The sequence below is a fragment of the Mandrillus leucophaeus genome, unplaced genomic scaffold (genome assembly GCF_000951045.1).
Source record: "Mandrillus leucophaeus isolate KB7577 unplaced genomic scaffold, Mleu.le_1.0 Scaffold115, whole genome shotgun sequence".
In the NCBI taxonomy this organism is placed as follows: domain Eukaryota; kingdom Metazoa; phylum Chordata; class Mammalia; order Primates; family Cercopithecidae; genus Mandrillus; species Mandrillus leucophaeus.
Genome location: NW_012099765.1, coordinates 1,146,646 through 1,165,973, shown reverse-complemented (window position 1 = coordinate 1,165,973; position 19,328 = coordinate 1,146,646). Strand labels below are relative to the sequence as shown.

The 19,328-nt window shown below is 36.5% G+C and overlaps 1 long non-coding RNA gene across 1 annotated transcript in view; it reads right to left on the bottom strand.

Moving 5' to 3' along the window:
* Window positions 1–19,328, bottom strand: part of LOC105552222 — a 199,930-nt gene that overhangs the window by 133,388 nt on the left and 47,214 nt on the right. Inside the window, exon 2 of the long non-coding RNA XR_001007966.1 lies at window positions 11,664–11,747. This is a non-coding gene — a long non-coding RNA (uncharacterized LOC105552222). The remainder of the gene's footprint in view (window positions 1–11,663; window positions 11,748–19,328) is intronic.

Sequence of the window (19,328 nt, the reverse complement as noted above, 5' to 3'; positions counted from 1 at the left end):
CGGGGTTTCTCCATGTTGGTCAGGCTGGTCTCAAACTCCCAACCTTATGTGATCCGCCCACCTTGGCCTCCCAAAGTGCTGGGATTACAGATAGGCGTGAGCCACTGTGCCAGGCCTTCGGTTTTGTTTTATTGGGTTTCCGTTACCTGTGGTCAAGCAAGATCCAAAAATATTAAATTGAAAATTTCAGAAATAAACAATTCATAAGATTTAAAATTTTCACATTATTCTGAGTAGCTGATGAAATCTCACAACTTCTAGCTCTGTCCTGCCCAGAAAGTGAATCTTCCCTTTGTTCAGCATTATTCACACTGTAGACACTATTTACCTGTTAGTCACTTAGTAGCTGACTGGGTTGTCAGGTTATCACAGCATCGCAGTGCTTGGACTCAAGTTACTCTTATTATACCGAATCATGGCCTCAAAATGCAAGAGTAGTGATGCTGTGATTTGGATATGCCAAACAGAAGCTGTACAGTGCTTCCTTAAAGTGAAGCAGTGAGAATTCTCAATAAGGAAAGAAAAGATATCATATACTGAGGTTACTAAGATCAACCATAAGTACAAATCTATCTGTGAAATTGTGAAGAGGTATAAAGAAATTCATGCCAGTTTTGCTGTCACACCTCAAACTGCAAAAGTTAGGGCCACAGTGCGTGGTAAGTGCTTAGTTAAAATGGAAAGGCATTAAATTTTGGGGTGAGACATGAAGTGGAACATGTTTCAATTGATAGCTATCAGGTTCAATACTTTCCAAGGTTTCAGGCATTCCCCGGGGGTCCTGGAACATACCCCCATACATAAGGCAGGGACTACTGTAGTGGTATTCTTTATTGATTTTTACCTTCAAACAATTTGCTGATTCCTAGATTGTACCCCTGTGCTCCAGTGTGGGCGACAGAGTGAGACTCCATCTCCCCCGCCGCCAAAAAGAAAAAAATAATAATTTGCGGATTCCAAAGATTTATGGAGAAAGAAATAAACAAGCCAAACAAAAAGTGGCTGCTCCAAGGCTAGAAGCTAAGCAGTACCAAAGGCCACCCAAGAGTAGAAGCTGTGGACAATAGCACTGGCATTTAACCAAAACCCTCCATGGGCTATAGTCTAGTATGAAGGGCAAAACAGACATAAACTATACCTCACAGGGAATGAACTTGAACAATCTCAAAATAAAATTGCATCAAGGTAATCTGATCCTGCTTTAACAGTCTATCAAAAGGAAAGCAAATCTTTTCTGGAAAGATAAAATCCAGAACTTCCATAATTCTACATCCATTCAATGAAAAGTGGCCAACAGACAGAAGCGAATGACAAAAAATCATGATAAAAAAAAAAAATCAAGTCAGACCCCCAAGTAACCTAGATATCATAATCAGAAACAGGTTTTTAAAATAACGATTATTAGCAAGAACATAAATAACAAAGAATTTTACCAGCAAAGTAGTATCTATAAAAAGAATCAAATGAAAATTATAGGCAAAAAAAAGGGACATCTGAAATCATATATTTGATAGAGAGTTTTGCTAGCAGAATTATAAAAAGCAAAAGAGGTGATTAATGAACTGAAATATAGGTCAATACATGATATGCAGATTGAAGAGTAGAGAAAACAATCTGAAACATTCAAAAAGAAATGAGACATTTGAATGTGGTGAAGGACTCTTAGGCAGTAAAATTAGAATCTATAAGTATAGGACAAAGGCAATATTAATAGAAATATTAGTCAAGAATCTCCTAAACTGAGGGATGCCTCTTGGTCAATGATGCCAAAAGTTATATAAACGAAAGTAGGGTAAATACAAAGAAATCCATACCTAATCCTATCATCTAAAAAGTTGTGAGAACCAAAGAATACAAAATAAAATCTTAAAAGTAACCAAAGGAAGAGATACATGATCATTACAACTGCAAATGAGTGACAGCTGCCTTTTCAGCAGTAATGAATATATATCAAGACAAATGAGTGACATATTTAAAGCGCTAAAAAGAAAACTGCCATCATGTGAAAATATCCTTCAAAAAATTAAGGCAAAATTAAGATATTCCTAGAAAAGGAAAACCAAAGAGAATTTGTCAACCATAAACCTACATTAAAAGAAAAGCTATGAACAGTTCTTTAAGCAAAAGAAAATTATCTCCGATGTAAGGAGAGAAACGATAGAATTAGTAAAGAACAAAAAAGGACAAAGTAAACATAAACATAAATCTAAATGAATACTGATTATATAAAACAATAATCATACCATCTTGCTGCCTTTAAAATATGCAAATTAAAATACATATAAACAAGAGCCAGAAACATGGGGATGGGGAAAAGGAAATAAATGGTTAGGGATATGAACACATCTAGAACACATCTATTTCAACAAAACAGCTTAACAGCAACAACAAAAGACTTGGAAGATCTTTTAGAATCTTCGACATGGAAGATTTAAACAACACAATTAACAAATCAGATCTAGTGTACAAATATGGAACACTGTAGCTAATAATTGCACAATTCACTTTTTTAACCCAAAAGTATATAGATATCTACCATAAGTGACTGTCTTCTGTTTCATAAAGTCTCAAAACATTTCACAGGCCAGAGTCATATTTGATGTAGTATCCTAACACAGCAGAATTAAGCTGGATATCAATAACAAGGTAATAAGAATATTCTTACATATTTGTAAATGAAAAAAGACACTTAAAATAGTTTATGAGTCAAATGAGAAATGGCAATGAAAATAATTCAGAAGTGTTCTAAATGTGTAGTTCTCAGGAGACTGAAATATAAAAGTGCTTAAGGGAAAGTCATAGATGTGTCTTGATAATGGTGTCTATAGGACATACAAATGAGCAATAAATAACTTTTATTCTAAACAGTCACATTGGTGTCATGTAGACAGAAGAGTCAATTGATGGATCTTTTTGCATTTCAGCTGCTTCATTTAGCATTGTATAAATTCAGTTTGGGTTAGATTTAATAGAAGCAAGTATTCAGATGGAAGGTGATCTCAATGTCCTAGAGCTACAAACTCTTTGAATCCTATTGAAAAGAAAGCCATTGCATTAGTCAAATGATTTCATTTACATGCCTTGAAAGACAAATTGCTCATCTAATGCTTAACATGAACCAAAAGTGAAGACAATTAGTATGGTTGGTGGATGCTACTTTAAGGGAAAAATGTTTTCTTTACACAGCAGATGTGAGAACATAAGGCCAGCAGTGGGTATCAATGCTAAACTGTCAGTGAATTGCACAAAAACAACAGGATGTAACAAAATAACTCGTGTTTTCAAACTTGCTATACTAAGAATTAGTCTTTTGCCAGTCTCCTTAAAAAACAACAATAACCAAAAAAAAAAAAAAATCACAATGTTCATCTATACTAATTTGCTTTAACACCCATTTCTGTTAAATGGTAAGTTTCAGTATCAAGCAGGAAATCTAATGTTTATGTGACCAAAGACATGTGGCAAGACTGTAATGTCAGTTATTTTTCATTTTCTTTTTAGGTCAGAGTGAATCCATTATTTTTAAATTCCTATATCTTCAGTGACACTAAGCTACTGTATCATGTCACTTCTCTAACCTGAGAGGACTGCTTTGCATTTATATCACTCATTCGCATAAGAAAAGGTGATTCTTTTTATAAAACAACTAATTAACATTTATGGAGTAGTGGGATAACACACTTAGAATCCCAAATACAAACTCATCTATAACTTACAAATTATCCAACAAGGTAAACATAAAATTTTCAAATATTTTTTGAGCTTTTTTCAAGCATGAGAGTAGCAACTTATATAGAATAAAAGAATAAAAAAATAAACTTATTAGCAATTGTAGTATCAAGACAGGGTGCTGAAAACTGCTGATAGTCAAAACCATCCTTGAAAATTCCTGAAGTCTCCTATAAAATGTGCATGGGATTGCATATAAAACTCTCTACAGTAATTTTAAGCACCCTAATATTTGAGAGTCACAAACTAAAGGAAAAAAACAAAGGGATACCTATGTGAAGACAGGTCAGTACTTATCTCCTTATACCTTAAAAATCAAAACAAAACAAAATAAACAAGCAGTAAACAAACAAACAAAAAACACCCCAAACCCCAAATAAACCCCACACACATACATAGAAATCCAGGTCGTTTAGAAAAAAAGCATATAGACATTAAATTTATTGAGATTTACATTTAATGTCTAAATGCTTTTTTATAAACAAAAAATTAACTTTCAATTGCTAGCATGAATATCTGTATTTTCCTTTCTTTTTTTATGAATGTGATTTCAATGGTTTGGCAAAGGTATCACGATTATGATGTGAGTTTTGGCCTTGATAGGATTTATCATTATAAATATCCCTGCCTGCTTTCAGAATCTCTTGTAATCCCTTCTTCGCACTCTGGCCAAACAAAATTTTCCCTATGGTATCATATTGAGTTTTCCTACCCCAAAACCTTTTCTGCCTTCTTACATTTTGTTTACTAAATTATATCAAGCCTTTTCTTCATCTTTTGACTTCTCTGGAGTTTTCAGTCGTCTTCCTTCCAGGCTAATTATCGATCTGTGCTCTACACGTTTACCATTCATTCTCTTCTATGCCTTGATTTTTCTGATTCAGTGCATAGGCTTTGTTCTTTTCATGATCTGCAATATTTTTCTCCCAATCTCTGCTTATTAGAATCATCAAAATTTCATCTAAAGTACCTTCTTCATGACAACTTACTCAAAAACATTTCTATATTTTCAAAATTTTACAGTCTTGAAGAACAAGAGGAGGAGGAGGGGGAGGAGGAGCGGGAGGAAGAGGAGGAGAAAGGAGAAAAAAAAAGAAAGAATGAAACTATCATATTATTCTTAGGCATACTAATTAGATAGGCACATAGATATTACTTATCTCCCAAGTTTTTCTTTTTCCTCTACACGCTCTTCATTTCCTCACCACCCCTCTCATTTATTGGGACCTCCCTACGTGCCACATAACTTACTAGGCATTTCATACATTTTTTCCTAATGTTCTCAGCAATCGTGTGCCATATTATTAGTGTCACTTGACAGATACATAAACCAAGGTTCAAAGTAAGTGACAGATGAAAATCACACTAACATGATTCTGACACAATGACATGATACTTCTACTATAGTTTGTTTCACTAAATAAACTAATAGTTTGTCCATGATGTATGACAACTCAATGAAATATTTATTACTACAGGCAAAAAAAAAAAATCCCTTAGTTTGCTTAGAATATCTTATGTGATTGTTTTCTTCATGTAATGATGGCTACATTTTACTGTGACCTTTCTGAAAATAGCTTTATGTTTTCTAAGAGTCGACTTCGTGATTTATGTGGAGGCTACTGCTATGTAAAGACTGTTCATTTTAGAGATTAATGCTTTCCGGTCTCTCACCAGCTGGGAATGCCATGTGAAAAAAAAAAGGAATTGACATCACATAAGGATGGCACAGAACCAAACTTAAAACCTTCCCTTTTTTTCCAGTCCATTTCTCAATCCTTAAATCCTTTCCCGTAAGCCACATTCCACAGAGGATCCGAAGTTGTGTGCTACCATACTTTAATTGGCAGCACCATTTCTATAATCACTCTACCATGCCAAAGCATTGGCTTCTGCTCAGCTGTAATCCCTTGTTTCCAGCAGTTCAAGAATTGCCAGTAGATGCAACTACACACAAAGGGAGTTGCTTTGCCAGCAGCACTTGCAGCTGTGGCATATTGGAAACTCACCATTTAACTGCAGGGCTCATAGTTCAGTCTGTATGGGACATAGCTAGAGCTAGTTGTTTATGTAATCATCGCTTTGAACTTCTGTGTAATATTGTTTTTATCAAAATGTTTCCTGACTTTAATGAAAATTTGAACTCACTATTGGATAAGGGTCTCAAGTTTCTTACAATAAAATCATCTGTGATTTCAGACACTGAAATTTCAGACCTGTCCCTAATCTATCACGACTGAGATTTCCCCCAGACCCCAAAGATATTTTCTGGATATTTCAGTGGAAGTGCCCTAAAAATATATGAATTTATCAAAATTAATTTTATTTCTTTGTTGTGTTTGCATTTATTTTTTCTTTTGGGGGGTATATTTTCATAAGGGTGTTATAATTACAAATTTATTTTGAAAAACTTAATTTTTAAAATGAGAAAAGCTAGATACAACTAAAAATACCAGTAGCTAATATTGAAAATATAAGACAACATTAACATACGAGTTCAAATGTATTCTCTATTAATTCATTTTTGCCTGTATAAGTATTACAAAAAACATACATTGGAATGTAAGGTTTCAACTGTTTCATTAGTTTAAGAAATGGAAGGGAAAAGCTGTGAGAATACTTAGGAAGCAATGCTCAAAAGGTCCTGTCAAAATTGACTCATAAGTTTTCCTTTTTCGATGCTTCAACTTCTCTGACAACTTCTCTCTTTCTCCTCTGTTTTTTCTTCCTCATTACTCCAATTCTTCTGCATGTTACTAATTTTTTTTTCTTAGAATTATACTATCAGCCCTCTTTTCTTCCAGCCCCACTTCATTCTATCTTTCTGGAGTCGTGTGGGTGGCCTTGCCTCTGTGGCTCTACTATGCATTGTCATAGTAGGGGCTGTTTCATCTCTGACCTCATATTTCTAATCTGCATTGCCCTAGTAGTTCTGTGCAGTGGATCCACCCCTGTGACAGGTCTCTGTCTGAGAGCCCAGGCTGTTTGTGATATGCTTTGAAATCTAGGTGGAGGAAACCATATCCCCACAGCTCCTGCATACTTTGTGGCTGCAGAATTGGCACACATAGATGCTGCTAAAGTTTACAGCTTTTACCTTATGAAGTGGTAGGTTAAGCCACACCTGGGGCCTATCGAGGTGGGGCACCTGAGGGGCACTGCAGCAGAATACAGGAAGCAGAGTCCTCAGGTGGCTCTGGGCAATGAGCCTACGAATGCTTGCTTGTCAGACCTTTCTTCTTCTCAAAGCCAGCAGTCCAATTATGGGGGCCCCACCCTGATAATCTTATCTAATTCTAGTTACCTCCCAAAGGCCCTACCTCTAAACATGATCAACATATGGGGATTAAGTCTGCAGCACACAAAATTTGGGGGACATATTCAAACCACAGCAGTATGAGTATGTTACTAAAGTTTTCTAAAATAATATATTTAAAATAAATAAGATGATACATAGACCAAACCACAATAACTCAATTAAATACAAGCTGGTATATACACAAGGTGTTTATCAATACCAGTATGCAGGGAAATCTCTAGCAATCTGACTCTGACCCCCTTTTCCAGCCCTGTGCTGTTGCATATTCTCATGAAGGATTTGGATAGGAGTATTATCAGCAAATTGAACATATGCATAGATGTTAAAAAGTTACAAGAGATACCCAATATGCAGGGTGAAAGAATTAACTTTGAAAAATCCCAACAAGATTGAAAAACAAAACCCCCCAAAACCCAATGATTCTAATAGTAAAGAACTTAATGGAAACATATGTAGTCTGAAAAAAACACACATGTAGAAGGTTAAGATGGTGAAGAGCAGGCTTTGGGATCAGGCAGATCTAGATTTGTGTTCTATATTCCACTTACCTTCTTACATGAGAGATCTCTTGCATTTTACCTAATTTTCTTTTTTTTTTTTTTGAGACGGAGTCTTGCTCTGTCGCTCAGGCTGGAGTGCAGTGGCCGGATCTCAGCTCACTGCAAGCTCTGCGTCCCAGGTTTACGCCATTCTCCTGCCTCAGCCTCCCAAGTAGCTGGGACTACAGGCGCCCGCCACCTCGCCCGGCTAGTTTTTTTTATTTTTTTTAGTAGAGACGGGGTTTCACCGTGTTAGCCAGGATGGTCTCGATCTCCTGACCTCGTGATCCGCCCGTCTAGGCCTCTCAAAGTGCTGGGATTACAGGCTTGAGCCACCGCGCCCGGCCGCATTTTACCTAATTTTCTTGAGCTCAATTTCCTCTTTTGTATAATAGGAAAATTGCTGTAACTACTTCTTAGAGTTAGTTTTGACTAACAATGAATATGAAATTCTTAGCATAGATGCTAGAATATAAATATTAAATATGTATTATTTATTATTTCTTTTTATATGTCACACCAACTTTGCTAAATGGAGGGAACAAATATATCACATAAACTTCATAAAACAATCTATAGATCTGAGAACCACATTATAAATGAAATATTAACAAACCGAATCTTATCCAGAGGTACTGAAAAAAATAGAACAATTGGAAGATTTTTTAAAAGTCACAAGGAGATGTTTAAGCAGGAAGAGAAACTCTTGAAGAATATGACTGAATACTTCAAACTTCTAAGGCTTGCTTTATAAAGAAAGAGACTACAATGTAGAATCTGTAATTACAAATAGAAGTTATGTGGAAATGGATTTCTGTTCAACACAAGAAAGAACATACAGACAGTCCAGTCCGCAACTTAGGATGGCTTGACTTAGGATTTTTCAATTTCATGATGATGCGAAAGTGAAACTGTACTTCAAATGTTGAATTCTGATCTTTTCCTGAGCTAGTAATATGTGGTACAATACTCTTGCAATGCTGGGGAGTGGCAGTAAGCCACAGCTGTCAGTTAGTCCTATGATCAGGAGGGTAAGCAGCTAGTATTCTACAGTGTATTCTGTTGCTGGCACTTTGTGGATATTGTGTGTTGTGTTTTCACATCCCATCATATATACTAAATGCCCATTTTTGACAGGATATTTTCAACTTACAATGGGTTTATCAGGACGTAGCTCTGTTTTAAGTTGAGAAGCTTCTGTATTAAGTGGTAGGCCTGTCTAGGAGGATTTCAGAGGTGGTTTAGGTTTTGCATGGGAGGAGCAATGTTCAAATAGAGGTGGGAGGTCACTTGCTGGGGTTATTAGAGAGATGATGGAAACAACAAATCAGCAGTTGAGAGAGAGGAAACGCTGTAACTGAAGGGTTCAGTGACTAATTGAACTGTGATCTGCATTATTCATTCCTGTATCTTAGTCTTGTCAAAGGAATGAAAACATTACCTCTTGACCCCTTCATTACTAAATTTGAGTAAATTTGAGTAAATTGTTAAAATATTATACAAATCCTCTACACTTATGTCCAACTTATTGTTCTTTATAATTCTCCACTAACAATACAAAGAGAGAGAGAGATCTATTTAATTGGAGGGATCTAATCTATTTTGGTTATGAATGGGTCTGTCTCTTTTTTTGGGCTTCATAACAAGAAGAGGGTAACATAATTTTTAAAGAGAGAGGGATTTTATATGTCATTGTCCATACCAGAATACTTTTGAGATGGACTTGGGCAATAACCAGACAGGCTACAGGACAGCAGGTATAAACTACAGCATTCTGAGTAGACCGGAATAAAAGATCACTCTAAATATAACCGATGAAAATCACTAATGTTCAGTTTTTAAAATCTAAGTATTGAGAATGCTTTGTGGGAAATAGTGTTGAGAGACAGAACCACAGGGATGACAAATCTCACCAATAACTGGCCATAATAGACTGAACTTTCAGATAGGATCTGTCTGTCCCTAAATACATCAGCGTCATTTTCTGTCATTTTCTTTTGTTTATTGACTATGGGTCACATATCAATGCAACAACAAAAGATAACCCTTTAAGCAATTAATAAGGTTTTAATGTAAATAGAAACATGCCAAAGTGTCAGGTAAGAATAAAATATAAAATTCTTTCTTATTTCTTCATTTTTCCACACTTCTATTTTTTTCTTACTCCTTTTGAAGGAAGTAACTTAATTGACTTTATATTTTATTTATTTCTCTAGCACATAAAAAAAATTTTCAGGAAGGAGAAACTTCCTGCCTTTATAATACATTTCCAATGACTTTGTGAATTATGCACCTTTCTATAACACAGTTTTAGGATGACTGAAGCTTTGGAGAAGCTTCATTATCTAAACACATTTGGACTGATGGGAGGCTAGATATATAATTTGCTCAGATGATGGATTGCCAATGCTGAATAATGTGGAAAATTTCAATACAGTAAATCATTCTGAATGTGCAAAACTGGGCAGAGAGCCAGGGGGATACAACAGATTAATGGGTTGTTCTGTCATTGCTGAAGATATGGGTTCTAATCTTGATGCCCAGAGGGGGGAAATTTGAGCTAACAATGGACTTTTTAGACATTGAGAAGCAGATCTCAAAAGAACGCAGAGAAGGGATGAGCTTTAATAAAAGAAGAGTAGGCAGTTTGAAAACTTACATTTGAGGGGAAAAAAGATATGAGGAAAAAAAGTAGTAAATATTATCCCTTTATCCAGCCAACGTGCAAATAATAATAATATTATAATTATAAATATATATATATATATTTTAAACATATATATATTTTTTGAGACGCAGTAGATCTGGCAACAGATCTACTCTGTCGCCAGGCTGGAGTGCCATGGTGCGATCTCAGCTCACTGCAACCTCCACCTCCCAGGTTCAAGCGATTCTCCTGCCTTGGACTCCCGAGTAGCTGGGACAACAGGCACCCGCCACCACGCCCGGCTAATTTTTTGTATTTTTAGTAGAGATGGGGTTTCACCATGTTGGCCAGGATAGTCTCGATCTCCTGACCTCGTGATCCACCTGCCTCGGCCTTCCAAAGTACTGGGATTACAGGTGTGAGTCACCGCGCCCAGCCTCCAACATGCAAATTATTAATCTTAGTCCAATTAAAAACATGACAACAATAGAAGAGGCTTTCATATGCTTATGAGTTTTTGAGTCATCCTATACTAACAATAAATTGGGGAACCAAAGTCAAATAGTAAAAAAGGCAATTGGGCAATTCTTCCAATCACAGGATTTATTTGGTTTTCTAGTATTAAGTCCATAAGTTATCTGTATTTAAAATCAGAAATAGCTTAAGACATATTTTCTATGCAAGTTGAGGATCTTTTATGGTTTAACAGAATAAAATGCTGTTTTATGATTTATCAATAAAAATTTATTATGTTGGGAAATCTAGTGAAATTGCCTATATTTAACCATTTTTTACCTTCAAATATGGCAATTTCATATGGTTAAATCTAATGGATTTGTTCACACAAGGATAAGAGAAAACTCATATTGAGCATTGTGTTATTCACATTAAAAGTATTGTCTCATTTAATTTTCACCGCAATATCATATGAAAATTTAGATAAAGAATATTCAGATAACTTTCTCAAGTCACATAAGTAAAGAGAGGCATAAGTAATATCAAAGGTCTCTTTGACCCGTTAAGTAAGGCCTTCATGTATGATTATGAAGGTTGTTCACTGTGCAAGGGTGATAGCCAAGGAGGGAAGTGAGGGCTTAAATTTAGCCTATGTTCTACCCAACTAGCGGGGAGCCCCGGGATCGGACATTGTATTGTTCAAAAAAGAGTGAATGAATATATAACCTGTCCCATGTGCATTTCTTACAGTGTTATATTGACAGTCCTTCATTGAAAGGCAGAGTCTATTTTTTCTTCCCTTCAAGCTGGGCAGAACTTTACAACTGCCTTCAGCAACGAAATGAAGCAGAAGTGACGCTGAAGCTATGTAATTAAAGGAAGTATGACTTTACCCTAGTGTCTTCCCTCTTTGAACAAGTGAACTGGGGCCCTGAGCCTATTTGTTCTTTATCGTTAAATTCATTTTATTTACCAAAGTAGATTGCAATTTACTTGTTATATTTCATATTTTATTTTCAGGTGGGGAGAGGTAAGGGTGTTGATGGTGGAAATCAATCTGGAACATGATAAAAAATGATCTTTCTGAGAGATGTTAACATGTGAAAAAAATCTACTTGAAACTCGATGTAATACTAAGCGTTTCTCAGAAAAATAAAATCAAAATGAAGCTCAGGTTTAGTAACTAAAGTCCTTTTTGTCACTAGAAATGACTTATGTTTTTATAAAATATTGATGTAATAGTAATACCGCTTTCTTAAATGATAACATTGATAAAAGACATGATGAACTCAAAAATGTGTCTCTGGAAAACACAGTCAATATTCCTCAAAGGGCTCTATATAAATTAAACATGTAAGAAAGCATACCACAAGGTAAAATGTGTGGGGATTTCATCAGTCATCCACTTCCTTAACTTATTTTAAGCCCTAGGTACAGTGACCAACGAATATTTTCATGGCTGTTATAGATCCATGAGAGTGTTTAAGATCCAAAGTTATATTCCGTTTCAGAAAAATAGACTCAACCCCTATTCCTTTATCAAGTTAGACTGTATACTTTTATAATGTATCATATCATTGTGATAGAACAGTAGCTACTTTTTATTTAAAGAACTGTACATTTTCCATTTATTTTACTCTTTTACATTTAAAATTATTTAAACATACTTTCTCCTCTCTTTATTGGCCAACATTAAACCACATTGCTAATCTAATTTTCACTTGAGATGATACAGAGCTCTCCAAACCCATTCTCTGTTTAGATGACATGCAAATCAGATTAATGTGCTTATGTTACAGACTTAGAGATAAGATTGTTGCTTCTGGGGCTTTAGCAGTAAAAATGCCTCTAATGTTTACTACTTTTTTTTTTCCTGCCTTGGCAGTATATCTCCACAGGAACGCCTTTTGGCAGATTAGTTTTCTAAGGCAGAGATCTACTCAGGGAGGCAGGAAAATACAGCAAAATCATTTTAGGAAATCAGAGAAAATATTTGAAGGTAAGGCTTTAATTATAACATAAGCGACTTAGAATAAACACTCAGGCATACTTGAAAGGACCTACAAGAAATTTTAAGTCTTGCTTTTTTTTTTTTTTTTATCTTTCAGTGGATATGTCTGTCTATAACATTTGAAACATGCTTTTTATTTAAAGCAAGGGTGTGCACAAAATGACTTTTCTGGGTGTGAGTCCAATTGCTGAGTGTTTCCAATCCTGTTTTTTGTCTTTTTTTTGCCAGCCAAGGCACCCAAGATGGTATTTTCTCATAATTACAGCCCAGTTCAAATATGTGTGCTCAGACAAGAAAAAGGCAAGTCACACTCTTAGCCATGTGAACTCCCAGGCCATTTAGTGTGTGAATAAATTAGGGGGATGGAAATCTTCCTCTCCCCTGTCTCAGTTCCTAAGTGAAGCTTCCTGGGTATGATGGCTTTTTAAAGGCTTAAAAAAATTAGATGTAAGCCAACTACTCCAGCTAGGTGGTCTAATTTTTTGTTTGTTTGTTTTTTGAGATGGAGTCTTTCTCTGTCACCCAGGCTGGAGTGCAATGGCACAACGTTGGCTCACTGAAACCACCTCCCAGGTTCAAGCGATTCTCCTTCCTCGGCCTCTCAAGTAGCTGGGATTACAGACACTCATCATCCTGCCCAGGTTGCTTATTTATTTATTTATTTATTTATTTATTTTTGAGACAGGGTAGCTGGGATTACAGGCACCTATCATTCTGCCCAGTTAATTTTTCTTTTTTTTTTTTCTTTTTTTTTTGAGACAGGATTTCACCATGTTGGCCAGGCTTGTCTTGAACTCCTGACCTCTGGTGATCTGCCCACTTCGGCCTTCCAAAGTGCTGGGATCACAGGCATGAGCCACCGTTCACAGCCTTTGTCTAATATTTAACCAGAGAAATAGTCACCCATCCAAAAGTAGGAGAGAAAACTGGCTTTGGATTTGTTGGCAGGTAGTGTCTGTCCTCAAGGATATACCAACATAAAGCATTTTTCATAAGTGGTTTTGGATGCCTTTTCATGGAATTCACACCCTCAGATTGAGTTGAGATTAAAATTTAGAGAACAAGTAAGCAAAACAGTTTTAAGCATCTATAGCAGTTTTTAAGAAGTAATGTGGTGTGTACTGTGTTAGCCACTTTGTATTCATATTCTTTGTATCACTAATCCTGGGGGTTATTATTTACATCTCAGAGATGAGGAAACTGAGAATCAGAGAAGTTGAAAAAGTCTTCATTGATAAACTGGAATTATATCTGTGATATGATTCCAAGAACCTCACATTTTTAGCCATGAGAGACTATTATAACACGTTCATTATAACTACTGAAATCACTACCTTCTGGATATTGTTTATGTTGGTTTATCTTACTTGCTTCACTGAGCAGATTACATAGTTTAATACAATTGTTATGATAGATTTGTTTTGATTCATCATAGCAGACTGAAAGAATGGACATCTGCTTGCTACTCTATTTTATAATTGCTTTTAAAATAGGACTTTGACATTAAATAAAATGATCACCCAAACTTCTCAATCTCTTTGTAAGGACAGAAAAATGTTTCTGAAGATTAAACATAGGAGTCTATATCTGAGGTCAGTTTTTACATTAAAGCCAGAAACAAAACAGATTATTTCAAATCTAGTTACTTAATGTGTCTATTTATGTTGGCATAGTCACATTTGATACTTTTCATAGTTCTTAGTTCTTTCCTACTGAAATCCTCAATGAATACAGAGATGCCAGTTACATTCCTTGCAGCAGACCATACAGTGCCTAATCTGTACTTAAGACCATTTGTTCAAATGACAGCTAAACACATTTCAAGGTCCTGAGACTCAATTCGTTAATGCCACAGCTTGCTGCAACCTTTAGTTGGGGTCATATAATTCTCTGTGGTCCCTTAACTTTGGATATAATAGAAAGGTAGTTTGTCTAGTAAGAAAATGCCCTTAATCCAGCGGGATATGAATCTGATGGTGTGCTGCTCTCTCAAGAATGGGCCTCTTTCCCCTTTCACTCAGGACTCCTGTGGCATTAACCTAAAGCTCTCTCAGTCTCGCCAAACCCTGCTCTTCCACCCCTGTAGGTTAAATGTCTTCTGCTCTGCAGGGTTACTTTACTCGTTCCTTAAATAAGGAAAAAAACATGTTTTATCATATTACTATTTTACTTATTTCATTTTCACCTTCCAGTCTCTCAAATGGATGAACTTTCTTAGCTCTATTGATTTCTGCTTCTATTGATTTCTGTATGGCAAGTATTTATTGCCTATTTACCCCTTAACCTGCTGCACTTTGCCTTCCTGCCTTTGTAGTTGGCAGAAACAGCCCCTTTGAAAGTCACCAGAGACTTGCTAATGACTCAATCCAGCAATTTTTCTCAGGTCCCCTACCCCACATGTTTTTTTTAACTTCTCTCAGCCATCATAACAGTATGGCTAACATTTATGGAACTTTCACTACAAGGCACTTGTAAATTCTTCTTATTGAAGCTTCATAGGACACTATGAGTCAGTTATGCTGTTTAATATCCATTTGCAAAAGAGAAAGGAAGTCTCACACAGATAAAATAAGTCATGTAACTGCATTTGAAATACAAATACAGCCTCCTTAGCCTACACTGTCCACCTGGCAGTCCCTTATTTCGCTTCACATTAATATTAACTTGGCAGCATTCATGATAAGCATCCTCTGCACTGCACTGAAAATATTTTCCTGTAGATAACTTACGTTCCCAACTAGATAATCATTTCCTAGATAACAATATTTTTAATTCCCCACAATATGTGGTTCTATGATTTTCCTACATAGTTACTATTATATTTATTATATTAATAACGCTGAAAGTGACATGTTCTTTGTTCTTCCTGACATCCTCACATTTAATAGGATGAGATAATGCATTGAAAATAATTAGATTTCATTGACTCACTCCTCTTGAATGAGGGACAAATTATGTGATGAGAGAAACACAAGGAGACTGCAGGTACATCTAGGCCCTTAGAATTGGGAAGAGAAGCACTTTTCAGGGTTTGCATACATTAAGAGGTATGAACTTGTAACAAGGTGTGAATAGGAAATATTACTATCCCAGGAAAAGGATAAGTTTATCTTTCCTATTCCTTGTTTACGTCAAGGAGAGCTAAGCAACACTCCTTATTACCATCAGTGACCCCTGTCATGAAGGAGACAGGAAGGTGTGGCACTAGGAAACAGACAAGAAATTAATCATGAGAACAAGCATCCGGTCACCACTCTGGTCTATCTGTAAAATAAAGGTATTCGATTTTAAAGATTTAAAGGACCTATGCTGCTTTAAAATTCTTTGATTTTATGAAAGAGAGAGAAGAATTAAGATGAAGAAAATCAGGAGAGATTGGGTAATTTGACCCCAGGGATTTCATTTGTTAAGCATGGCACCCTCCAGGGCTTGGAAACTTTCATCTGTTGCCTGGTTACTAAAAGTCCACTTTGAAGTGAGGGTCTGATATTCCTCCTTCTCTCCAATGTAAATGATGGGGATGGGTGGTGTTAGTTGAAAGTTTGAAGGTGCCATGCTTGCACACTTACCTGTCTCCTCTCTTCTATTAAACTCTTCTTTCTCAAAACTTACAATTTTTCAGAAGGAAGATATGCAGCTGTCCCTTAAGTTCAAAAGATGCCCAAGATCACTCAAAATAAGAAAAAAAAAAAAACACTTCACTGAGTTACCATTTTTTTACCCATCAGATCACTAAGTTTCCGTTCAGTTGTCAGTATATTCTGCTGTGGAGACTGTAGCTGGAGAAATACTAACAAAATGGCACAATCGCCAAAGAGGGGTATCTGGAAATATCCAGCAAAATTGTGTATGTAGATATCATTGGACTCAGTCCTTTTTCTAGGAATCCTACCCAAAGTTACACTAGAAAACAATACAACACAGGGTTATTTCCTGTGGCATTATTAGCATTAGCAAAAGAAAGGAATAACAACAAACGTTTTTGTAGAGAGCACTGACTGAATAAATTATGGTCTATCCGTATCCACAGAACAGATTACTAGCAAACTGTAAAAATGAATGAGGAAGAGCTCTATGTATGGACATGGAATGATACCAGGATTATGTTGTTAAGTTAATAAAGAGAAGTGTAGAAAACTGAATATAACATGCTATTTCTGTGTAAGACAGGAAATAAAAAGGTACATACACATTTTCTTATGTTTGCCAAAAGAAACAAAACACTAAACCCGAAGCTAATTTCATATACGTGTGTGTGTGTGTGTGTATATATATACACAGAGGGAGAGAGAGAGAGAGAGAAAGAGACAGAGAGAGAGAGACACAGACAGACAGAGTTTTGCTCTTGTCACCCAGGCTGGAGTGCAATGGTGCGATCTAGGCTCACTGTAACCTCCGCCTCCTGGGTTCAAGTGTTTCTCCTGCCTCAGCCTCCTGAGTAGCTGGGATTACAGTTGCCCACCACCACTCCTGGCTAATTTTTTTGTATTTTTAGTAGAAACGAGGTTTCACCATGTTGGTCAAGCTGGTCTCAAACTACTGACCTCAAGTGATCTGCCCACCTCAGCCTCCCAAAGTGCTGGGATTACAGGCATGGGCCAACGCGTCCAGCCTAACAATTTTTTAAAAGGTTGCAGGCCGGACGCGGTGGCTCACACCAGTAATCCCAGCACTTTTGGAGGCCAAGGTGGGCGGATCACTTGAGGTCAGGAGTTTGAGACCAGTCATAGAGCATCTAGAATCGATATGTACTCTCTTATGCCTAGAAGCAGGTCTCAGAATATCCTTCTGCAGTAGTTGGAACCAGGGATCCTTAGAAAAAATGGCTGAATCCAGTTTGGAGCAGAGAATGCATAAGATGAGTCTGAGAGACCTTGAGAGGCCCCAAAGCAAAGATTTTTCAGAGACTAAGGAGGTTATGTTAAAAGTGCACAGAAACCAGAAGAAAAGTGGCTTTTGATAGGTCAATTTAAGCATCAAAAGAATGACTAAAATGGAATGATATATATCTATAAAAATCCGTAAGTTCATGATGCAATCAAAGAGAGAGAGAGAGAGAGAGAGAGAGAGAAATAACACACTATAAACAATCCTAGCAAAACACAACCACATTCTTCTGCAATTGGATGTAGCTACCTACGGTAACAACCACTTTTGTAAAAAAAATGGTAGTTAAAGAGAATGTTACATTTTTCCTAGCTGCTTTGTATAACTTTTTAAAAGTAAATAAATAACTCTAGATGATGAAGGAAAGCCTCCCCTCAATTTCAGCTAAATGACAGAGAGAGAAAAATCATTGTTTTCAACAACCAATGAAATACTCTTGCTAAAAGATTGATGGGAACTTGTCAACAGAGGGATGAGGCAACAGCCACCTAAACCAAGAATCAATCTTTGCATCACTAAAAGTGAGACTACCAGACATTTGTGCTTCCTGAGAAGCAAATTGCTTTAAAGTACATAGCAATACACAGCAAAGTGAAGGAGGGGGTGATAAATGAAGAAAGGGTAGCAAAAAGTTGACACTTACTGTATCTGGAGATAGGTATACAGAGATTCATTATAATAATTCTCTCTCCTTGGGTTCATGTGAAAACTTGAAAAATTAAAAGTTTAAAATGCAAAAGTTTCCCTTTGGATTCTCATTTCTCTTGGGGTTACCAAATTAAAAATCCTAGGTAAAGTATTCAGGTTTCTAAAAAGATCTCCTAGAGATTATGGTTTTCAGTGTGTTTTCCTCAGAAAATTAATTTTTCTAATTCCATTTGATTGTAAATCTTTACTTTCTGGAGTAATTCCATGTACATGAGCATGAGAAAGGTTCTGAACAGTTAGGTAGCAAAGACATTGGTTTAACTTTTATCTAGGGTTTCTCGTGGGTTACCAGTCACAGCACCTGTGATTTTAGTCAGGTGACACCTATCATTCATAGTTAGCACTACCTCTTAAGCAAGAGTCTGTGAGGGTCGCAATTTCAGGCAGAAGTGTCAGTGCAGAGTGAAGTAAATAGCCTTCATTCCCCTCTTCCGAATCCTTCAGCAGTTTCTCAACACCTAATTTAGAACAAAGTCAAAACTCCTCAGGAAGGCAAATGCACCACTTCCTGACCTAGCCCTTACCTAATACCTTTGAGCCTCCACAGGAGCCCTGGGGTGTAGCTGAACTGAAACACTCAGTGATTGCACTGTTTCCCCAGATGACTGTGCCTTCCGGCTTCTGTGCCTCTTCATCTGAAGTTCCTTCAGACAGAACCACCCCTCTTCACAGTCTTAACTATCTCAGTCTACTATCCAGTTCAGATGTTACTTCCTGGAAGATGCTCCCAGGCAATGTGTTTCTTCCCTAACCTCCGTTAGACCCCACTCCAACCTCAGTTGTGGTTGGTAGCTATGACACTGTACTGCAGACTTCTCTGACTTCCTTTCTCTCCCACTAGACAGTGAGCTCCTTGAAGACAGTGTCTGTCTCTTACTTTCTCTGTAATCTCAGAATGTAGCTGGTTTGTTCAATACTATTGGTGGAAGAGAATGAGGGAATAGGTAATACTGATAAGAGTACAAAAAGAGTTCAAATGCTAAAATTTACAGTTCCCGTAATTGAAGATATTCCTGGAGGAAAATATTGCAG